Below are 23,277 nucleotides of genomic sequence, written 5' to 3'. Positions count from 1 at the left end.
AGGGTGGCGGACAGAGCCAACAGGGCAGGACCGGCGTGCAGAGACATGTTCCATCCGCCAAGCAGATCACGATGTTCCAGACAGCCTTTCCCACTGCCGCATAAAAACTACCACGTTGCGGATTGCGGAAATACAACTACAGAGAGGAAGAGCCGAAACAGAAGCCATCGAAACACCCGGAGCCGCCATGGATCCGGCGCAACAGGCCTTCCCGCAGCACCACCTGCTGTACCTCCGGCAAACAAGACGCCAGCACGCCCACCAACAGACGTACGTACCAAACATTTCCAAGCATGCAACCCCTGAACCCCTACAACTCCCAGCAAGCTTAGCAGCACCACGATGATTGTGGCAACCTGCCAAATGCAAAGTGCGAGGCCCACTCAATCCTCATGAGTGACCCTCGGTGCCCCCAAAGGCAATTGGGGCCAATGTCAAACCGCGCAGTTGCACAGTGCGGACACCGCAACATCTAAACATGTATGCTGAAGGCACCCATTGGCCTCTAGCTCATCCGCATAGTGTGTGCCATACCCTGGCGGCCTGGAAGCTGCAACCGCAGCCCTGTAACATTCAAGTGGGGCCAATGTGTGTCATTGCTGCGAATGCCAGCAACCGTGCATGCAAACACATACTGCATTTGCATTGGCACCCTGCCAATTACAGCACACATCATAACTCATTTGCCTAAAGTGACTGGTGCACCCCATGTGTAATGTTTTGGGGCACAAGGCCCCATGCATATAAAGTAACCACACAGACACTGTACATGTATAGGAGAACCGGCCCAGGGCACGTGCGTCCTACTCAATTTGTTGGCAGGGTCACATGTCCAGTGATGCCTGTGCTGGGTGGCTGTGGGGTGGGGGGTAAGCCAGCCCTCTGGGAGTGGCTGGTACATCAGAACAACTAGAAGAGTGACCAGCTGCTCACTACACTGTGAAGGGATGAGAAAGTGTGACCCATGAGCCAAGTCTTCACACACATGGAGTGTCCAAGGAAAGGAGAGTGAAATTAAATACATAGCCATGCCTTATGGCCAGATGGACTTAAATGAGGGAAGAAGTCAAAAAGGACAAAGGTCTCCCGCACTGTACCAATGTTGTGTAATGAAACATCCATCCTGTGAACTCCGCTTGAATATCCCTTGACATCTGACTGGTGTCTCTGAGCCAGGGGTCATTGTGAAGGGTCAGTGGCGTAGGCAGACAACCAGAGGTGTCCATTGTCTGCAAATCAGACATACGTGTAATCCCTTGCACGTCCAACAAACGTACTGGTGTGGGGTGCAGTGTGCCCAGCTGCCATTGCCTGTAAATGTCCCCACACACGTCCCGGATCAGTGCTTCTCCCGACCAAACGCGCTCAAAAATCCTACCCACCAGTATGTATGACATGTGATTACCACACCTTGAAATCCTCATTGGCTTTCGTGACATTCCCCGTAGACTGATGTACTTACATACTTGCATGACTGATTGTCTCTGTACAATGTGTATGTGATGTAAAGTACTGTTACACCCTACACTCATATCAATAGCCCCATACAACAAATTAAATGCACATGAGCGAGTGGCTATGGAGAGATGAGGGGCACTGGATGAGGGTGGCAGAGAGGGAATCTGAGGAGGAGGGCATGAGTGAGAGTATGAGAAGTGTCACTTGCCTGATACTCCCACCTCAGGAAACCTCGTCCTCCCATCAGGAGTACCTTTTCAGGAAATAACACACTTCTTGAGAATGACATCTACAATGAGAATTTGGAAGGAAAGAATGCGTCTCCCTGTCCTTTGTAAAACTGAGGAGAGATAAAGGAGGGCCCTGAAGCAGGCCTGGTGAAAGACATAAGTGGCAAATCGGGCACGCAGTGGCCCACCCGAATGCCTCGTTGCACCACACAAATACAGATACCTTGAGCAGTCCCTGCCTGGGAGACATGCCAAATGTCGATGGCAGTCATTGATGGTACTCATATTGGCCTCGTACCACCACAGGCAAGTGACCCCATCTATAGGAACCGCAAACACTACCACTACATCAACGTGCAAGTGGTGTGACAGTAGGCCTGGGCGGTGAAGTTTGCTCCGTTCATGGAGTTTGCGGTGCTTTCTGCGCTTAGCACTTCATGGAGCGAGTGGAGTGCAGAAACCTCTGCTTTGCGATGTGCAGTTTTTTTTTCCCCACATGCGATCGTGAACGGTAAGTTCGCAATCTCGAAATGTAAGTTTGTGAGTGCGAGCTGCCGCTCGGGTGCAATTTCTTCCCAAGCTGCAGGAATAACAGCACAAACTGCAGTTCGCACTGCTACTCGCGGAACTTCGCAGAGTTTTTTGTAACTTTGCAGAGTTCCGAGTAGCAAAACTCCGCAAACTACGCCCAGGCCTAGGTGGAGCAGATCATCTAACACGTGTATGCAGTGTATCCGGGGTAAGCAAATGACTGCTACATCTGGCGTACCAGAAACATCTCCCCCGTCCCCACCCACACATGCCCAGTGACGATGACAGTGGTGAGGAAGAAGGCCTTGACCAGCGTCAACAGCTCATCATCAACTACTTCCGCTTTGTGTGTTGCAACAATGAGTGACTATGACTGTGTCTGTGTGCCTTGCTCTTGTCTCACAGACTTTGACAAATGTTCCTGAGACTTCGTACAAATACTGGACAATGCGCCGATTAGAAAACAAATGCATGCAGGGACTGAGTACCCCAAAGCACCCCGAAGCACAGTACACAATTGCAGAACTACACGACTCCATGCAGACGAACGCACGCGAAAAGGAACACCGAACCATCGCAATGAACACATCAGGAGTATACAGAGAAAATATCTTTTCCAATTTCTGAGACAATGGGTAAACCAAGCAACCAATAATATTGCTTATGTATAGATGGAACTATAAGATTCAAATATAGAAATAGGACGATTAACAAATCGGAGCATTGTTTTGATAATAAGACGCCTTGAAGCCTCAGTGCATTACAGATAAAATATCGCCCATATTACACAATCAGGGAAATAGGTATTTTTGAGAAAATAACCAAATGATGGCCCCTATTTGAGAACAAGGATTTTCGTTGGACCAGAGAATATCGGATGGCAAATAAGACATATAACCCCCCAGGCCGCTATACAGATGCAAAGAAATGTATGTTTATTTGGTCCTGAAGAAGGTGATATAATTGGTTATTCACCAAAACATGCATAGACCGTCCCTTACACATCTGGGAATCCTACCTAAGACAACCAAACCAAAACAGATTGAGAACAGGAGGATCTAAGGGAATTTTAAAGACCACAGGGGATTTATTCCCCAATCAACATGCTAACCAACAGTACGAAATCCACGGGTCACAAAAGAACGCTAAGAAAGAATGTGCAATGAAAGCTACAAACAGATGAATGTCTTAACTATTTAAACAGAGTCACAACATGTTAACCTCAAAACGCCAAAGGGCATTTCCCTTGTTAGGACCAAATCCCTCACTCACCACAAGGGTGACATGCTTCATCATGGGGATTCTCCTCTCCATGGAAACCTAGTTCCTTGGAGGGCTACAACCCTCTCAACTAGAGAGAGGAGCACAGGGATGTTTTTCACTATTTGATAGGATATCCTAAATCCTCATGTGAAAAGTAGAAGTGTGAGTGAAGGCGCAGCGCCACATTTTTAAAAAAATGTATATAAGTGCAATAATGTGATATAAAACTGGATAAGGGTTGTATCAACCAATATTTATTCAAATACACCCTTTGCCAGGATTAAAAACAGCGCACCAGCGGTATGGATTTAAAACCGCTCTGGTGACAGTGAAAAAATGGTCGACATGTTTCAGCCAAATTGCCCATAAGTGGGACAGGCTTTCATCAGGACCTAACCAAGTGCTACTGCAACCAACGTGAAAAACAGTGCAAACAAAGGATACAAAATATAATATTTCAGTATATCCAATCTCTCTTCAGGCAATCATTGGAAAGAAGAGGAATATATACCTAAAATGTAGAAAGATATGAAAAACTGAGTAAATCAAATGTTATACATGCATCTCAAAGGTATGAAATGTGACTCAATCAAATAGAAAGAATAATGATTGCAACCGCTCTAAAGAGGAATGGTGTACATAGTAAGACTCCAACCATGACCTTCCTATGCCTATGGGTGAAATATCACTCCTATAGAAACTCATGGAGGCATGTCTATACACTAAATTACAAAACTAGGTCAATCTCAGGAACCTGATCAGTGTGACACAGTACAAAATAAAAACTGACTCACAAAAACACCACAACTAGAGCCAGAGGTCTATTATAGAATCATAACTAAATGAAATAGCTGGGAGAGCCAATGAGAAATAAATGGCTCTCAGTGGAAAACACACGGAACCAATCAGTAAAAGAAACAAACTGATGGTAGGAACATGTAAAGAACTTGAAATAGAAATGTTCCAACTGATACCGCAAATATATTGCGCTGTCAAACCAACATGAACCGCCAGCAATCTGGTCGATCCTCTGCAGAATAATCATAATGAAAGAAAAATAGAACAAAGCGTGATGACTGACACCTGCACCCTAAAGACCCTCAAAGTTGTGGCTCAAATAGGAAACAGTGATATGGCCAAACCAATCCCAAGACACTAACTCTCTTAGTTACTGCAATTTCCAAATAACCAGGAAAAAACCAAAAACGGGCCTCCAAAAGGTCCTGTCCACACTCACCTATCCGTCGGTACTCCAAACGATGTAGAGCCGACAACCGGAGGTGAACTACACACGGGACCCGGGCCTTAAATAGTGCAACCCTCCATCCAAACGGAATTCAGCTGGACTGGTCATGTGGAAGTGAAAGCAAACTGCGCAACCGCGGGAACCGGTATGCTTCCAGGAGAGACGCCGAAGACAATCTGCTGAATACCCGCGCATGCGCAGATTCACAACTCTCTGAAAATAGATTTGGTAGGAATAACGGGACTGATCATGTAATAGGGATAAGGCCGGTAAGCATAATATGAGGGCAACCTTATAACGATAAAATGCCCCTCACGATTTATTATATGCTCTCCGGCTAAACGTTATAAACCACATAAGCTCATGCTGGGCATGCGCTGAACACTCCACTCTCAGAGCATGCGCTAGAAAACCAAAGGAAACAAAAGGGCAACCTTGGCACGTGAGTCATGATTGAAAAAAATCGAATGATAGAGTAATGCTGCAACCTCTAAGCACCGAATAACACGTGAACAAGGCAAACGCAGGCGTAAGCGAAACCTGCAAACATGTGCAACTGGCAAAAATGGCAACCAGAGACATGTAACCACACGTGGACATCGGAGCATGTAGCGTAACCAAGTTAGTTGGAATGAAACCACTGGCTGTAACTCTGATCTTGAACCCAAACAATCAATGGTGCCTTGATGATAGTCAGTGGAAAAAAGAGTGGAAAAAACACACCATTCTCAGCAATAAATTTACACAATGGTCATCCGCCAACAAACACTCATCCATGCTAAAGGAAAAAATCCTATTACAAAACTGCAAATTACAGTCATCACAGTAAAACCCAAGGGATCTCATCATTAAGCCCTCCACTGTCACTTTTCAATTTATGGACCCACCATTGCTCACGTCTGAAAAGGAAAGAGGTCACACCTGTGATATGTGTAGGAATGTATGGCTTCTCTAATACAGTCCATTTGAGATCTGATGGGTTATGTGAAGCATTCAGGAAATGTGAAGTCAATTTCGTGGAAGATATCCTGCACCTAATGGTGCTCTTGTGTTCCAGAATTCTTACTTTGACTTTACGTGTTGTCATGCCAACATAGCGGAAGTGACACGGGCAAGTGATTAGATATAGCAAATTATTGCTATTGCAATTTATATGACTTTTCAAAAGCCATGGTCTAGATGGGCCAATGTCAATCTCAGTGGTGTAAGTCGTGTGAGAACAGGCTGCACAAGCCCCGCAGGGAAAATGACCCTGTACTGGGGATAAACCCCATAGGGTGTCCTGTGAAATTGTATCAATCAAGTGAGGACGTGTGTGTACCACTCGATCTTTAATACTTGTACTTCGTTTGAAGGCAAACAATGGACGTGGTAGTACAGAAGGATGTATGTCTTTACACTTTTACAACGCATGCACTTACAACGCATTTTTTACAACGCAACATCCACTACAACGCATTCCATTACATCGCATGACACTACAACGCATTTTTTAAAACTACCTTTACAACGCATTCCATTACATCGCATACTACCTTTACAACGCATACCATTACAACGCATAATATTACATTGCATTTAAGGTAAGTATTGGATAGTATAGGGGTAAAATTTACTATTCTAACTCCAGGGGGTGCAACAGTAGGGTAAGTGTTGGATAGTATAGGGGTAAAAATTACTATTCTAACTCCAGGGGGTGCAACAGTAGTAAGTGTTGGATAGTGTAGGGGTTTTAATGTAATATTATGCGTTGTAATGGTATGCGTTGTAAAGGTAGTATGCGATGTAATGGAATGCGTTGTAAAGGTAGTTTTTAAAAATGCGTTGTAGTGTCATGCGATGTAATGGAATGCGTTGTAGTGGATGTTGCGTTGTAAAAATTGCGTTGTAAGTGTAGTGCGTTGTAATAGTTGGGTTGTAAAGGTTGTTCCCCAGTACAGAACCACCAATATTCAGAATCTTCCAATTCGCCAGGATACTCTTTTTGATTTGGTTAGAGAAACTGTAAAAGGTATGCACACATGTCAACCTTTCCAGAGTAGCTGCGGGCGTCCCTGGTTCCAAAAGGGCCGCCCGATTGTTATTGGCGGCTCGTTTCAATGACTTTTTGATAAGTGTTTTGGGATGCTTGCGAGCTTTTAACTGAACTGCCAAATTCTTTGCATGCTCCTGATATTTACTGCCAGAGGAGCAGTTTCTTTTGATACGTAAAAATTGGCCAAAAGGCAAATTGTCCCGCAAAGCCTGGAGATGGAAACTATCATATAGTAAAAGTGAATTTTTTGCCATGGGTTTCTTGTATAGTTCAGTGCTTAGCCCACCTTCTGCTGGAATAATCAGCATATCGAAAAATGGTAGCTGAGTTTTACTATACTCACAAGTAAAATTCAAAAAGTCATTTTGATTGTTCAACCCAAGCTGGAAGTCAACAATCGATGCCGATGTCCCTCTCCAAACAACAAATACATCATCGATGTATCTTTTCCATAATCGAATATTCCCTCTGTATGGATTATTGATGTTAAAGATGCATTGCTGTTCAAAGCAATGAACATACAAATTCGCCAGGCTAGGGGCAAAAACACTCCCCATCGAAGTGCCTGATACCTGGAGAAAGAGACGTTCCTCGAATTTGAAAACATTCTCTTTCATCGCAATTCTTGCACAGTTGACAATGAAAGAAACTGGAGTGATTGAATCCAATTCACTGTTTAATAGAAGATTTTCAATAGTAGAAAGAGTCTCATCCTGTGGAATGCAGGTGTATAAGGATTCCACATCGAATGAGACCAAAAAATCTTCCTCTGGATCAAAAGAGATCTCATCAACCAACCTTAAAACATCCTTGGTGTCCTTCAAATAGGTGGGCATGTTCAACACCAAGGGTCTTAAGAAGTGGTCCACAAAAGTAGAGAGGGGTTCTAACAATGAGCCCAGCCCTAATACTATGGGACGTCCAGGAGGGGGTCTCTGGATCTTATGCACTTTGGGAAGTGTGTAAAAATAAGGCACCACTGGATGGATTTTTACCAAAAAACTAGCTTCGCTAGCAGTAATCCAGCAGTTAGAGAGTGCTTCTTCCACCATGATCTTAATTTCCCGCTCCAATCTCTTAGTGGGATCTACTCTCAGTACCTGATAGTGTTGTGGATCTTCCAATTGTATCAGGCACTCACTCCGATAAGTAGAGGTATCCATTAGAACAATGGCTCCCCCTTAATCGGCAGATTTAATGGTTACCGTATTATCGGAAGCAAGAGAACGCATGGCAATCCGCTAATTCTTAGTCAGGTTTTGAAATTGTCTTGTGTTTCTTGAACAGAGACTGTCAATCTGTGTGATAATAGCCTTTTCAAAGGTCAAGACCTGTGGGGGTACTTGATTCGACAGAGGATTAAAAGTGGATGTGTTCCTCAATCCTGTATTCATGTCAGTCTCAATGGAATCCTCATCAGATCTATCTTTGAAATAAAAGTGTAACCGAATTTTTCTGAAAAATTGAGCCATCTCTTGTCTCACCTCAAAAGAGTCACCCCGATATGAAGGAACAAACCCCATTCCTTTATTCAGCAGGTTTAGTTCATCTGGGGTTAAAATCTTGCTGCTCAGATTGATGACTAGGTCATCTCGTGGCTCGTTCCTGCCCGTGCTTCCGTCATGCTTCGAGTTGATCGAGCTGGTGGATTGTCCGCCCAATGTACTTGGGCCTGTCGATTTCGACGCCTGCCTCGCGATCTCCCTCGGCCAAACCCTAAAAAAGGCTGATCGGGGTAAAATTGGGACTGCGGTTGGTACGGAAAAACATGACCTAGAGGTGGAATGGGGGGATATCCATATGGACCAGGGGGCCACCATTGTGGTGGTGGTTGAAAAACACCCCGGTTACCTCGCCATTGACCCCTGCTCCTCCGGTTATCGGTTCTATTTGCAGGGTAAGCCTGATTGGGAGTTTCCGAATCACTTGACCATTCATCACTTGATGAAGTAGAATAGTTGGATCCATATCTTTTGCCTTGACGGTTGTATTCGGGAGGAAAATATTTGGCACTGGTATATGGACACACTTTTTCCATAGAGAACCGAGCAAGGTCCTTTTTGAATTTGTTGATTTTAATAGTCAGAACCGAATCCTTAAATTCTTTATTATTTTTGTTGTTTTCCTCATTCTGTTTTTAAAAAGAGGACCTGATAAAGTGACTTTGATTTGTGATTCTAAGGACAGAATCTCGATCAAAATGGTATCTGCGATGCGCTTGGCTGTGTTAATTATTAAAATTAACCAGTCGCGTGTACACCGCCAAGCTATCAAAGACCAATCTTTCAAAAATAATCTGTCATCCAGAAAAAGACAAGGAGCATTAGTAACGATTAATCCTGTTGGTGCACAATTACCCCTCAGATACTCCGTCATGATTGCCCCATGAATATATACCCGAGAGTGTGATTTTTTTAGAATTAGTAGTTTGGACCAATCATCACTGTATGTTGCTGATCCTACCTGATAGGTATCAACTATACTAGGTGTACTTAAAATCGATTGGGCCATTGTGTCGTCAAATGATAAACCCTGTCGTTCCGCCATGGTACCAAAAATGGAAAAACGCTAAATCAAAAAATTATTTTAGTGTTGCCAACAACAATTTGTTCCCTGAAACTAAACCTAGCTGTAAAAAAGCTGTTTATCAAAAGAACAGAGTCATATCATACAATCTCTGTATCAAAAAACAGACCCACAGCCCACTGAGCTGCTCATAAAACAACCAAACCAAAACAGATTGAGAACAGGAGGGTCTAAGGGAATTTTAAAGACCACAGTGGATTTATTCCCCAATCAACATGCTAACCAACAGTATGAAATCAACGGGTCTCAAAAGAACGCTAAGAAAAAATGTGCAATGAAAGCTACAAACAGATGAATGTCTTAACTATTTAAACAGAGTCACAACATGTTAACCTCAAAACGCCAAAGGGCATTTCCCTTGTCAGGACCAAATCCCTCACTCACCACAAGGTTGACATGCTTCATAATGGGGATTCTCCTCTCCAAGGAAACCTAGTTCCTTGGAGGGCTACAACCCTCTCAACTAGAGAGAGGATCACAGGGATGTTTTTCACTATTTGATAGGATATCCTAAATCCTCATGTGAAAAGTAGAAGTGTGAGTGAAGGCGCAGCGCAAACATTTTTTTTAAATGTATATAAGTGCAATAATGTGATACAAAACTGGATAAGGGTTGTATCAACCAATATTTATTCAAATACACCCTTTGCCAGGATTAAAAACAGCGCACCAGCGGTATGGATTTAAAACCGCTCTGGTGACAGTGAAAAAATGGTCGACATGTTTCAGCCAAATTGCCCATAAGTGGGACAGGCTTTCATCAGGACCTAACCAAGTGCTACTGCAACCAACGTGAAAAACAGTGCAAACAAAGGATACAAAATATAATATTTCAGTATATCCAATCTCTCTTCAGGCAATCATTGGAAAGAAGAGGAATATATACCTAAAATGTAGAAAGATATGAAAAACTGAGTAAATCAAATGTTATACATGCATCTCAAAGGTATGAAATGTGACTCAATCAAATAGAAAGAATAATGATTGCAAATTTCTTACCCGCATCTGCTGGGCACTTGATCCCACCTCAGCCTGGCAGCCGCTCAGGAAGGGGGCACCGCTCTAAAGAGGAATGGTGTACATAGTAAGACTCCAACCATGACCTTCCTATGCCTATGGGTGAAATATCACTCCTATAGAAACTCATGGAGGCATGTCTATACACTAAATTACAAAACTAGGTCAGTCTCAGGAACCTGACACAGTACAAAATAAAAACTGACTCACAAAAACACCACAACTAGAGCCAGAGGTCTATTATAGAATCATAACTAAATGAAATAGCTGGGAGAGCCAATGAGAAATAAATGGCTCTCGTGGAAAACACACGGAACCAATCAGTAAAAGAATCAAACTGATGGTAGGAACATGTAAAGAACTTGAAATAGAAATGTTCCAACTGATACCGCAAATATATTGCGCTGTCAAACCAACATGAACCGCCAGCAATCTGGTCGATCCTCTGCAGAATAATCATAATGAAAGAAAAATAGAACAAAGCGTGATGACTGACACCTGCACCCAAAAGACCCTCAAAGTTGTGGCTCAAATAGGAAACAGTGATATGGCCAAACCAATCCCAAGACACTAACTCTCTTAGTTACTGCAATTTCCAAATAACTAGGAAAAAACCAAAAACGGGCCTCCAAAAGGTCCTGTCCACACTCACCTATCCGTCGGTACTCCAAACGATGTAGAGCCGACAACCGGAGGTGAACTACACACGGGACCCGGGCCTTAAATAGTGCAACCCTCCGTCCAAACGGAATTCAGCTGGACTGGTCACGTGGAAGTGAAAGCAAGCTGCGCAACCGCGGGAACCGGTATGCTTCCTGGAGAGAAAACATCCGCCTGCACAGACGCCGAAGACAATCTGCTGAATACCCGCGCATGCGCAGATTCACAACTCTCTGAAAATAGATTTGGTAGGAATAACGGGACCGATCATGTAATAGGGATAAGGCCGGTAAGCATAATATGAGGGCAACCTCAGAACGATAAAATGCCCCTCACGATTTGTTATCTGCTCTCCAGCTGAACGTTATAAACAACATAAGCTCATGCTGGGCATGCGCTGAACACTCCACTCTCAGAGCATGCGCTAGAAAACCCAAGGAAACAAAAGGGCAACCTTGGCACGTGAGTCATGATTGAAAAAAATCGAATGATAGAGAAATGCTGCAACCTCTAAGCACCGAATAACACATGAACTAGGCAAACGTAGGCGTAAGTGAAACCTGCAAACATATGCAACTGGCAAAAATGGCAACCAGAGACATGTAACCACACGTGGACATCTGAGCATGTAGTGTAACCAAATTAGTTGGAATGAAACCACTGGCTGTAACTCTGATCTTGAACCCAAACAATCAATAGTGTCTTGATGATAGTCAGTGGAAAAAAGAGTGGAAAAAAACACACCATTCTCTGCAATAGATTTACACAATGCTCATCCGCCAACAAACACTCATCCATGCTAAAGGAAAAAATCCTATTACAAAACTGCAAATTACAGTCATCACAGTAAAACCCAAGGGATCTCATCATTAAGCCCTCCACTGTCACTTTTCAATTTATAGACCCTCCATTGCTCACGTCTGAAAAGGAAAGAGGTGACATCTGTGATATGTGTAGGAATGTATGGCTTCTCTAATACAGTCCATTTGAGATCTGATGGGTTATGTGAAGCATTCAGGAAATGTGAAGTCAATTTCGTGGAAGATATCCTGCATCTAATGGTGCTCTTGTGTTCCAGAATTCTTACTTTGACTTTACGTGTTGTCATGCCAACATAGCGGAAGTGACACGGGCAAGTGATTGGATATAGCAAATTATTGCTATTGCAATTTGTATGACTTTTCAAAAGCCATGGTCTAGATGAGCCAATGTCAATCTCAGTGGTGTGAGTCGTGTGAGAACAGGCTGCACAAGCCCCGCAGGGAAAATGACCCTGTACTGGGGATAAACCCCATAGGGTGTCCTGTGAAATTGTATCAATCAAGCGAGGACGTGTGTGTACCACTCGATCTTTAATACTTGTACTTCGTTTGAAGGCAAACAATGGACGTGGTAGTACAGAACCACCAATATTCAGAATCTTCCAATTCGCCAGGATACTCTTTTTGATTTGGTTAGAGAAACTGCAAAAGGTATGCACACATGTCAACCTTTCCAGAGTAGCTGCGGGCGCCCCTGGTTCCATAAGGGCCGCCCGATTGTTATTGGCGGCTCGTTTCAATGACTTTTTGATAAGTGTTTTGGGATACTTGCGAGCTTTTAACTGAACTGCCAAATTCTTTGCATGCTCCTGATATTTACTGCCAGAGGAGCAGTTTCTTTTGATACGTAAAAATTGGCCAAAAGGCAAATTGTCCCGCAAAGCCTGGAGATGGAAACTATCATATAGTAAAAGTGATTTTTTTGCATAGTTCATTGCTTAGCCCACCTTCTGCTGGAATAATCAGAATATCCAAAAATGGTGGCTGAGTTTTACTATACTCACAAGTAAAATTCAAAAAGTCATTTTGATTGTTCAACCAAAGCTGGAAGTCAACAATCGATGCCGATGTCCCTCTCCAAACAACAAATACATCATCGATGTATCTTTTCCATAATCGAATATTCCCTCTGTATGGATTATTGATGTTAAAGATGCATTGCTGTTCAAAGCAATGAACATACAAATTCGCCAGGCTAGGGGCAAAAACGCTCCCCATCGAAGTGCCTGATACCTGGAGAAAGAGACGTTCCTCGAATTTGAAAACATTCTCTTTCATCGCAATTCTTGCACAGTTGACAATGAAAGAAACTGGAGTGATTGAATCCAATTCACTGTTTAATAGAAGATTTTCAATAGTAGAAAGAGTCTCATCGTGTGGAATGCAGGTGTATAAGGATTCCACATCGAATGAGACCAAAAAATCTTCCTCTGGATCAAAAGAGATCTCATCAACCAACCTTAAAACATCCTTGGTGTCCTTCAAATAGGTGGGCATGTTCAACACCAAGGGTCTTAAGAAGTGGTCCACAAAAGTAGAGAGGGGTTCTATCAATGAGCCCAACCCTGATACTATGGGACGTCCAGGAGGGGGTCTCTGGATCTTATGCACTTTGGGAAGTGTGTAAAAATAAGGCACCACTGGATGGATTTTGACCAAAAAACTAGCTTCGCTAGCAGTAATCCAGCAGTTAGAGAGTGCTTCTTCCACCATGATCTTAATTTCCCGCTCCAATCTCTTAGTGGGATCTACTCTCAGTACCTGATAGTGTCGTGGATCTTCCAATTGTCTCAGGCACCCACTCCGATAAGTAGAGGTATCCATTAGAACAATGGCTCCCCCTTTATCGGCAGATTTAATGGTTACCGTATTATCGGAAGCAAGAGAAAGCATGGCAATCCGCTCATTCTTAGTCAGGTTCTGAAATTGTCTTGCGTTTCTTGAACAGAGACTGTCAATCTGTGTGATAATAGCCTTTTCAAAGGTCAAGACCTGTGGGGGTACTTGATTCGACAGAGAATTAAAAGTGGATTTGTTCCTCAATCCTGTATTCATGTCAGTCCCAATGGAATCCTCATCAGATCTATCTTTGAAATAAAATTGTAACCGAATTTTTCAGAAAAATTGAGCCATCTCTTGTCTCACCTCAAAAGAGTCACCCCGATATGAAGGAACAAACCCCAGTCCTTTATTCAGCAGGTTTAGTTCATCTGGGGTTAAAATCTTGCTGCTCAGATTGATGACTAGGTCATCTCGTGGCTCGTTCCTGCCCGTGCTTCCGTCATGCTTCGAGTTGATCGAGCTGGTGTATTGTCTGCCCAATGTACTTGGGCCTGTCGATTTCGACGCCTGCCTCGCGATCTCCCTCGGCCAAACCCTAAAAAAGGCTGATCGGGGTAAAATTGGGACTGCGGTTGGTACGGAAAAACATGACCTAGAGGTGGAATGGGGGGATATCCATATGGACCAGGGGGCCACCATTGTGGTGGTGGTTGAAAAACACCCCGGTTACCTCGCCATTGACCCCTGCTCCTCCGGTTATCGGTTCTATTTGCAGGGTAAACCTGATTGGGAGTTTCCGAATCACTTGACCATTCATCACTTGATGAAGTAGAATAGTTGGATCCATATCTTTTGCCTTGACGGTTGTATTGGGGAGGAACATATTCGGCACTGGTATATGGATACACTTTTTCCATAGAGAACCGAGCAAGGTCCTTTTTGAATTTGTTGATTTTCATAGTCAGAACCGAATCCTTAAATTCTTTATTAATTTTGTTGTTTTCCTCATTCTGTTTTTTAAAAAGAGGACCTGATAAAGTGACTTTGATTTGTGATTCTAAGGACTGAATCTCGATCAAAATGGTATCTGCGATGCGCTTGGCTGTGTTAATTATTAAAATTAACCAGTCACGTGTACACCGCCAAGCTATCAAAGAACAATCTTTCAAAAATAATTTGTCATCCAGAAAAAGACAAGGAGCATTAGTAACGATTAATCCTGTTGGTGCACAATTACCCCTCAGATACTCTGTCATGATTGCCCCATGAATATATACCCGAGAGTGTGATTTTTTTAGAATTAGTAGTTTGGACCAATCATCACTGTATGTTGCTGATCCTACCTGATAGGTATCAACTATACTAGGTGTACTTAAAATCGATTGGGCCATTTTGTCGTCAAATAATAAACTCTGTCATTCCGCCATGGTACCAAAAATGGAAAAACGCTAAATCAAAAAATTATTTTAGTGTTGCCAACAACAATTCGTTCCCTGAAACTAAACCTAGCTGTAAAGAAGCTGTTTATCAAAAGAACAGAGTCATATCATACAATCTCTGTATCAAAAATCAGACCCACAGCCCACTGAGCTGCTCATAAAACAACCAAACCAAAACAGATTGAGAACAGGAGGGTCTAAGGGAATTTTAAAGACCACAGTGGATTTATTCCCCAATCAACATGCTAACCAACAGTATGAAATCAACGGGTCTCAAAAGAACGCTAAGAAAAAATGTGCAATGAAAGCTACAAACAGATGAATGTCTTAACTATTTAAACAGAGTCACAACATGTTAACCTCAAAACGCCAAAGGGCATTTCCCTTGTCAGGACCAAATCCCTCACTCACCACAAGGTTGACATGCTTCATAATGGGGATTCTCCTCTCCAAGGAAACCTAGTTCCTTGGAGGGCTACAACCCTCTCAACTAGAGAGAGGAGCACAGGGATGTTTTTCACTATTTGATAGGATATCCTAAATCCTCATGTGAAAAGTAGAAGTGTGAGTGAAGGCGCAGCGCAAACATTTTTTTTAAATGGATATAAGTGCAATAATGTGATACAAAACTGGATAAGGGTTGTATCAACCAATATTTATTCAAATACACCCTTTGCCAGGATTAAAAACAGTGCACCAGCGGTATGGATTTAAAACCGCTCTGGTGACAGTGAAAAAATGGTCGACATGTTTCAGCCAAATTGCCCATAAGTGGGACAGGCTTTCATCAGGACCTAACCAAGTGCTACTGCAACCAACGTGAAAAACAGTGCAAACAAAGGATACAAAATATAATATTTCAGTATATCCAATCTCTCTTCAGGCAATCATTGGAAAGAAGAGGAATATCTACTTAAAATGTAGAAAGATATGAAAAACTGAGTAAATCAAATGTTATACATGCATCTCAAAGGTATGAAATGTGACTCAATCAAATAGAAAGAATAATGATTGCAAATTTCTTACCCGCATCTGCTGGGTACTTGATCCCACCTCAGCCTGGCAGCCGCTCAGGAAGGGGGCACCGCTCTAAAGAGGAACGGTGTACATAGTAAGACTCCAACCATGACCTTCCTATGCCTATGGGTGAAATATCACTCCTATAGAAACTCATAGAGGCATGTCTATACACTAAATTACAAAACTAGGTCAGTCTCAGGAACCTGATCAGTGTGACACAGTACAAAATAAAAACTGACTCACAAAAACACCACAACTAGAGCCAGAGGTCTATTATAGTATCATAACTAAATGAAATAGCTGGGAGAGCCAATGAGAAATAAACGGCTCTCGGTGGGAAACACACGGAACCAATCAGTAAAAGAATCAAACTGGTGGTAGGAACATGTAAAGAACTTGAAATAGAAATGTTCCAACTGATGCCGCAAATATTTTGCGCTGTCAAACCAACATGGACCGCCAGCAATCTGGTCGATCCTCTGCAGAATAATCATAATGAAAGAAAAATAGAACAAAGCGTGATGACTGACACCTGCACCCTAAAGACCCTCAAAGTTGTGGCTCAAATAGGAAACAGGGATATGGCCAAACCAATCCCAAGACACTAACTCTCTTAGTTACTGCAATTTCCAAATAACCAGGAAAAAACCAAAAACGGGCCTCCAAAAGGTCCTGTCCACACTCACCTATCCGTCGGTACTCCAAACGATGTAGAGCCGACAACCGGAGGTGAACTACACACGGGACCTGGGCGTTAAATAGTGCAACCGTCCGTCCAAACGGAATTCAGCTTGACTGGTCACGTGGAAGTGAAAGCAAACTGCGCAACCACGGGACCCGGTATGCTTCCTGGAGAGAAAACATCCGCCTGCACAGACGCCGAAGACAATCTGCTGAATACCCGCGCATGCGCAGATTCACAACTCTCTGAAAATAGATTTGGTAGGAATAACGGGACCGATCATGTAATAGGGATAAGGCCGGTAAGCATAATATGAGGGCAACCTCAGAACGATAAAATGCCCCTCACGATTTGTTATCTGCTCTCCAGCTGAACGTTATAAACCACATAAGCTCATGCTGGGCATGCGCTGAACACTCCACTCTCAGAGCATGCGCTAGAAAACCCAAGGAAACAAAAGGGCACGGTAACCATTAAATCTGCCGATAAAGGGGGAGCCATTGTTCTAATGGATACCTCTACTTATCGGAGTGAGTGCCTGAGACAATTGGAAGATCCACGACACTATCAGGTACTGAGAGTAGATCCCACTAAGAGATTGGAGCGGGAAATTAAGATCATGGTGGAAGAAGCACTCTCTAACTGGTGGATTACTGCTAGCGAAGCTAGTTTTTTGGTCAAAATCCATCCAGTGGTGCCTTATTTTTACACACTTCCCAAAGTGCATAAGATCCAGAGACCCCCTCCTGGACGTCCCATAGTATCAGGGTTGGGCTCATTGTTAGAACCCCTCTCTACTTTTGTGGACCACTTCTTAAGACCCTTGGTGTTGAACATGCCCACCTATTAGAAGGATACTATGGATGTTTTAAGGTTGGTTGATGAGATCTCTTTTGATCCAGAGGAAGATTTTTTGGTCTCATTCGATGTGGAATCCTTATACACCTGCATTCCACAGGATGAGACTCTTTCTACTATTGAAAATCTTCTATTAAACAGTGAATTGGATTCAATCACTCCAGTTTCTTTCATTGTCAACTGTGCAAGAATTGCGATGAAAGAGAATTTTTTCAAATTCGATTACCGTCTCTTTCTCCAGGTATCAGGCACTTCGATGGGGAGCGTTTTTGCCCCTAGCCTGGCGAATTTGTATGTTCATTGCTTTGAACAGCAATGCATCTTTAACATCAATAATCCATACAGAGGGAATATTCGATTATGGAAAAGATACATCGATGATGTATTTGTTGTTCGGAGAGGGACATCAGCATCGATTGTTGACTTCCAGCTTTGGTTGAACAATCAAAATGACTTTTTGAATTTTACTTGTGAGTATAGTAAAACTCAGCTACCATTTTTGGATATTCTGATTATTCCAGCAGAAGGTGGGCTAAGCACTGAACTATACAAGAAACCCATGGCAAAAAATTAACTTTTACTATATGATCGCTTCCATCCCCAGGCTTTGCGGGACAATTTGCCTTTTGGCCAATTTTTACGTGTCAAAAGAAACTGCTCCTCTGGCAGTAAATATCAGGAGCATGCAAAGAATTTGGCAGTTCAGTTAAAAGCTCGCAAGTATCCCAAAACACTTATCAAAAAGTCATTGAAACGAGCCGCCAATAACAATCGGGCGGCCCTTTTGGAACCAGGGGCGCCCGCAGCTACTCTGGAAAGGTTGACATGTGTGCATACCTTTTGCAGTTTCTCTAACCAAATCAAAAAGAGTATCCTGGCGAATTGGAAGATTCTGAATATTGGTGTTTCTGTACTACCACGTCCATTGTTTGCCTTCAAACGAAGTACAAGTATTAAAGATCGAGTGGTACACACTCGTCCTCGCTTGATTGATACAATTTCACAGGACACCCTATGGGGTTTAACCCCAGTACAGGGTCATTTTCCCTGCGGGGCTTGTGCAGCCTGTTCTCACACGACTCACACCACTGAGATTGACATTGGCTCATCTAGACCATGGCTTTTGAAAAGTCATACAAATTGCAATAGCAATAATTTGCTATATCCAATCACTTCACCCGTGTCACTTCCGCTATGTTGGCATGACAACACGTAAAGTCAAAGTAAGAATTCTGGAACACAAGAGCACCATTAGGTGCAGGAAATCTTCCACGAAAATGACTTCACATTTCCTGAATGCTTCACATAACCCATCAGATCTCAAATGGACTGTATTAGAGAAGCCATACATTCCTACACATATCACAGATGTGACCTCTTTCCTTTTCAGACGTGAGCAATGGTGGGTCCATAAATTGAAAAGTGACAGTGGAGGGCTTAATGATGAGATCCCTTGGGTTTTACTGCGATGACTGTAATTTGCAGTTTTGTAATAGGATTTTTTCCTTTAGCATGGATGAGTGTTTGTTGGCGGATGAGCACTGTGTAAATCTATTGCTGAGAATGGTGTGTGTTTTTCCACTCTTTTTTCCACTGACTATCATCAAGGCACCATTGATTGTTTGGGTTCAAGATCAGAGTTACAGCCAGTGGTTTCATTCCAACTAATTTGGTTACACTACATGCTCCGATGTCCACGTGTGGTTACATGTCTCTGGTTGCCATTTTTGCCAGTTGCACATGTTTGCAGTTTTCACTTACGCCTGCGTTTGCCTTGTTCACGTGTTATTCGGTGCTTAGAGGTTGCAGCATTACTCTATCATTCGATTTTTTTCAATCATGACTCACGTGCCAAGGTTGCCCTTTTGTTTCCTTGGGTTTTCTAGCGCATGCTCTGAGAGTGGAGTGTTCAGCACATGCCCAGCATGAGCTTATGTGGTTTATAACGTTCAGCTGGAGAGCAGATAACAAATCGTGAGGGGCATTTTATCGTTCTGAGGTTGCCCTCATATTATGCATACCGGCCTTATCCCTATTACATGATCGGTCCCGTTATTCCTACCAAATCTATTTTCAGAGAGTTGTGAATCTGCGCATGCGCGGGTATTCAGCAGATTGTCTTCGGCGTCTGTGCAGGAGGATGTTTTCTCTCCAGGAAGCATACCGGTTCCCGCAGTTGCGCAGTTTGCTTTCACTTCCACGTGACCAGTCCAGCTGAATTCCGTTTGGACGGAGAATTGCACTATTTAAGGCCCGGGTCCCGTGTGTAGTTCACCTCCGGTTGTCGGCTCTACATCGTTTGGAGTACCGATGAATAGGTGAGTGTGGACAGGACCTTTTGGAGGCCCGTTTTTGGTTTTTTCTTGGTTATTTGGAAATTGCAGTAACTAAGAGAGTTAGTGTCTTGGGATTGGTTTGGCCATATCACTGTTTCTTATTTGAGCCACAACTTTGAGGGTCTTTAGGGTGCAGGTGTCAGTCATCACGCTTTGTTCTATTTTTCTTTCATTATGATTACTCTGCAGAGGATCAACCAGATTGCTGGCGGTTCATGTTTGTTTGACAGCTCAATATAATCAATATATTTGCGGTATCAGTTGGAACATTTCTATTTCAAGTTCTTTACATGTTCCTACCATCAGTTTGATTCTTTTACTGATCGGTTCCGTGTGTTTTCCACCGAGAGCCGTTTATTTCTCATTGGCTCTCCCAGCTATTTAATTTAGTTATGATTCTATAATAGACCTCTGACTCTAGTTGTGGTGTTTTTGTGAGTCAGTTTTTATTTTGTACTGTGTCACACTGATCAGGTTCCTGAGACTGACCTAGTTTTGTAATTTAGTGTATAGACATGCCTCCATGAGTTTCTATAGGAGTGATATTTCACCCATAGGCATAGGAAGGTCATGGTTGGAGTCTTACTATGTACACCGTTCCTCTTTAGAGCGGTGCCCCCTTCCTGAGCGGCTGCCAGGCTGAGGTGGGATCAAGTACCCAGCAGATGCGGGTATGAAATTTGCAATCATTATTCTTTCTATTTGATTGAGCCACAATTCATACCTTTGAGATGCATATATAACATTTGATTTACTCAGTTTTTCATATCTTTCTACATTTTAGGTATATATTCCTCTTCTTTCCAATGATTGCCTGAAGAGAGATTGGATATACTGAAATATTATATTTTGTATCCTTTGTTTGCACTATTTTTCACGTTGGTTGCAGTAGCACTTGGTTAGGTCCTGATGAAAGCCTGTCCCACTTATGGGCAATTTGGCTGAAACATGTCGACCATTTTTTCACTGTCACCAGAGCGGTTTTAAATCCATACCGCTGGTGCGCTGTTTTTAATCCTGGCAAAGGGTGTATTTGAATAAATATTGGTTGATACAACCCTTATCCAGTTTTATATCACATTATTGCACTTATATACATTTAAAAAAAGTTTTTGCGCTGCGCCTTCACTCACACTTCTACTTTTCACATGAGGATTTAGGATATCCTATAAAATAGTGAAAAACATCCCTGTGCTCCTCTCTCTAGTTGAGAGGGTTGTAGCCCTCCAAGAATCTAGGTTTCCTTGGAGAGGAGAATCCCCATGATGAAGCGTGTCACCCTTGTGGTGAGTGAGGGATTCGGTCCTAACAAGGGAAATGCCCTTTGGCGTTTTGAGGTTAACATGTTGTGACTCTGTTTAAATAGTTAAGACATTCATCTGCAAGTAGCTTTCATTGGACATTCTTTCTTAGTGTTCTTTTGAGACCCGTGGATTTCGTACTGTTGGTTAATCCTACCTAAGACACAGATGAGAGAAGAATTAATTAAAAGCAATGGAAAAAATCTTCTTGAATGTTATAATTGGAATGTAAAATCATGCTAAGAAGTAATAGCTAGTAGGATCGCATTTAAAGTTGTGTATTTTATTGTAATTTTTTTGTGTGTGGTATGTTTGGTAGTATGACTGAAGAGAATCAGAGGTAAGAATGGAGGGATGATGGCTTTGTGTGGGGGTTACTACAATTGAAAGATTTGTTCTTTTAATAACACAAACAGTTATATGAATTTGTGAGTATTTGTAAATATTTTTTATGACTTATTGAGCACATGAAAAAAGATAAACCAAAAAAAAGAACAAGCATAGATGTCACATATCATGAGACTTTTGTTTATGGGGAGATTTCGTTTTTTGAGTAATTACCATTGTTAAAATGAAATAGGTCAGATAAGAGGTTTGTTTCATATTTGCAGTTCACCATTGCTATACTGCCTCACTTGCTCCCCTACTCACTCTGAGGCATTGAAGCGCCTGTACACAAGCAGACAAGTTGAAGACAAGAAACGTTTCCAAAAGGGAAGCTTTTATTACAGTGTCAAAGCATGCAACATACGTGTCACAACAGGTTGAAAATGCAAGAGTACCCAACTAGTGACCACAGTGGGATATACATTTGACATGAAGCTAGATATCGCATCAATAATCCCGCTGGACGTCGAACCACATGCATATCTCCCTACCCCTTGGAGGAAGGAGTTGTATAGGATGTCCATGGTCCATGGCCTTTGTCAGCAGAACCCATTACTCAGCCTATACATGGTGAAATTACACCACATTGGCTCTGCCGCACTCATCACTGGATGGATCACCCTCCATGGCATTCAAAGGGGATCCGTGTCCTCCTGCAGCTGTGAGACTTCCTTGAGTTGTGGTGCTAGGGCCTGAAGAGAACTGAATGACAAGGGACAATGTTCTATGACCACGTACAGAACTCCAGGACCGCACAGAGAACAAGCTCTGCGGACACCTCTCATGTGATATACATGTACTAAGGGACCAGCAGGACACAAGTCCTAAACAAAGAAGTGGGGGGGACCGACCAAGTAAGACAAAATGCAAATTACATCATAATGTCACAACATAGCGCTATGAAAGAAGTAAAATAGTGTGAATAACATGATTTTTGCAAATATTGGGACAGACTAACCCACCTGACAGTCTAACAGTGTCCGCATTGATATACAGGGACTGAACAAAGGCAAAAGCATGCCTCCCTTAAGTACTTGTGAAGTGACGGCAAGCTGTGTGCATATATTTCCCCCTGTGGCATTTACATCTAAATGTAATGTCCAAGGCGGAGCTCAGTCAGCATATACAAACAAAAAGAGGCCAGATGGCCCCTTTACCTCAGCCTGGCTGGAGGTGAGAAAAGGCTCACTCGCTGCATGCACGTGGCTGCTGGGAATGGACTGTGCAGGTGCTGCTGAACGTTTCCCGGTATCTGGAGAGTACACCGGGAAAAGTTAGGCATATCCGTGTGGGGACCAACATCCTGGCAGGGGGGACGGTGTCCACCCCATGCAAAGAGGGGGGGCGCTGTGTACCTGCGTGTACCCCTGACTCAAGTCCTGGGTACTTGCAAAAAAACAACGCCATGTAATCTTCGTGCGCAACAGCTGCATGATGGAACCTGGGCTCATGCCAGGCGACAATGTCCATGACAGTCAGATGACAGCCTCCATTTGCTCCGGTCTGTCCGGTCTGTGGTACCAAGCTAAATAGACAGCAGAGCACAGTCCAAGCCAATGCAGACAGGGCCAAAGTTAGAGAGCTGGTTGTCAATTCTTGTCAGGAGGCGTGAAGAAAGGGAAACA

This window comes from Triturus cristatus, chromosome 4_1, assembly GCF_964204655.1.
Source record: "Triturus cristatus chromosome 4_1, aTriCri1.1, whole genome shotgun sequence".
Classification (NCBI taxonomy): Eukaryota; Metazoa; Chordata; class Amphibia; order Caudata; family Salamandridae; genus Triturus; species Triturus cristatus.
Note: the sequence above shows the minus strand (reverse complement) of the source record.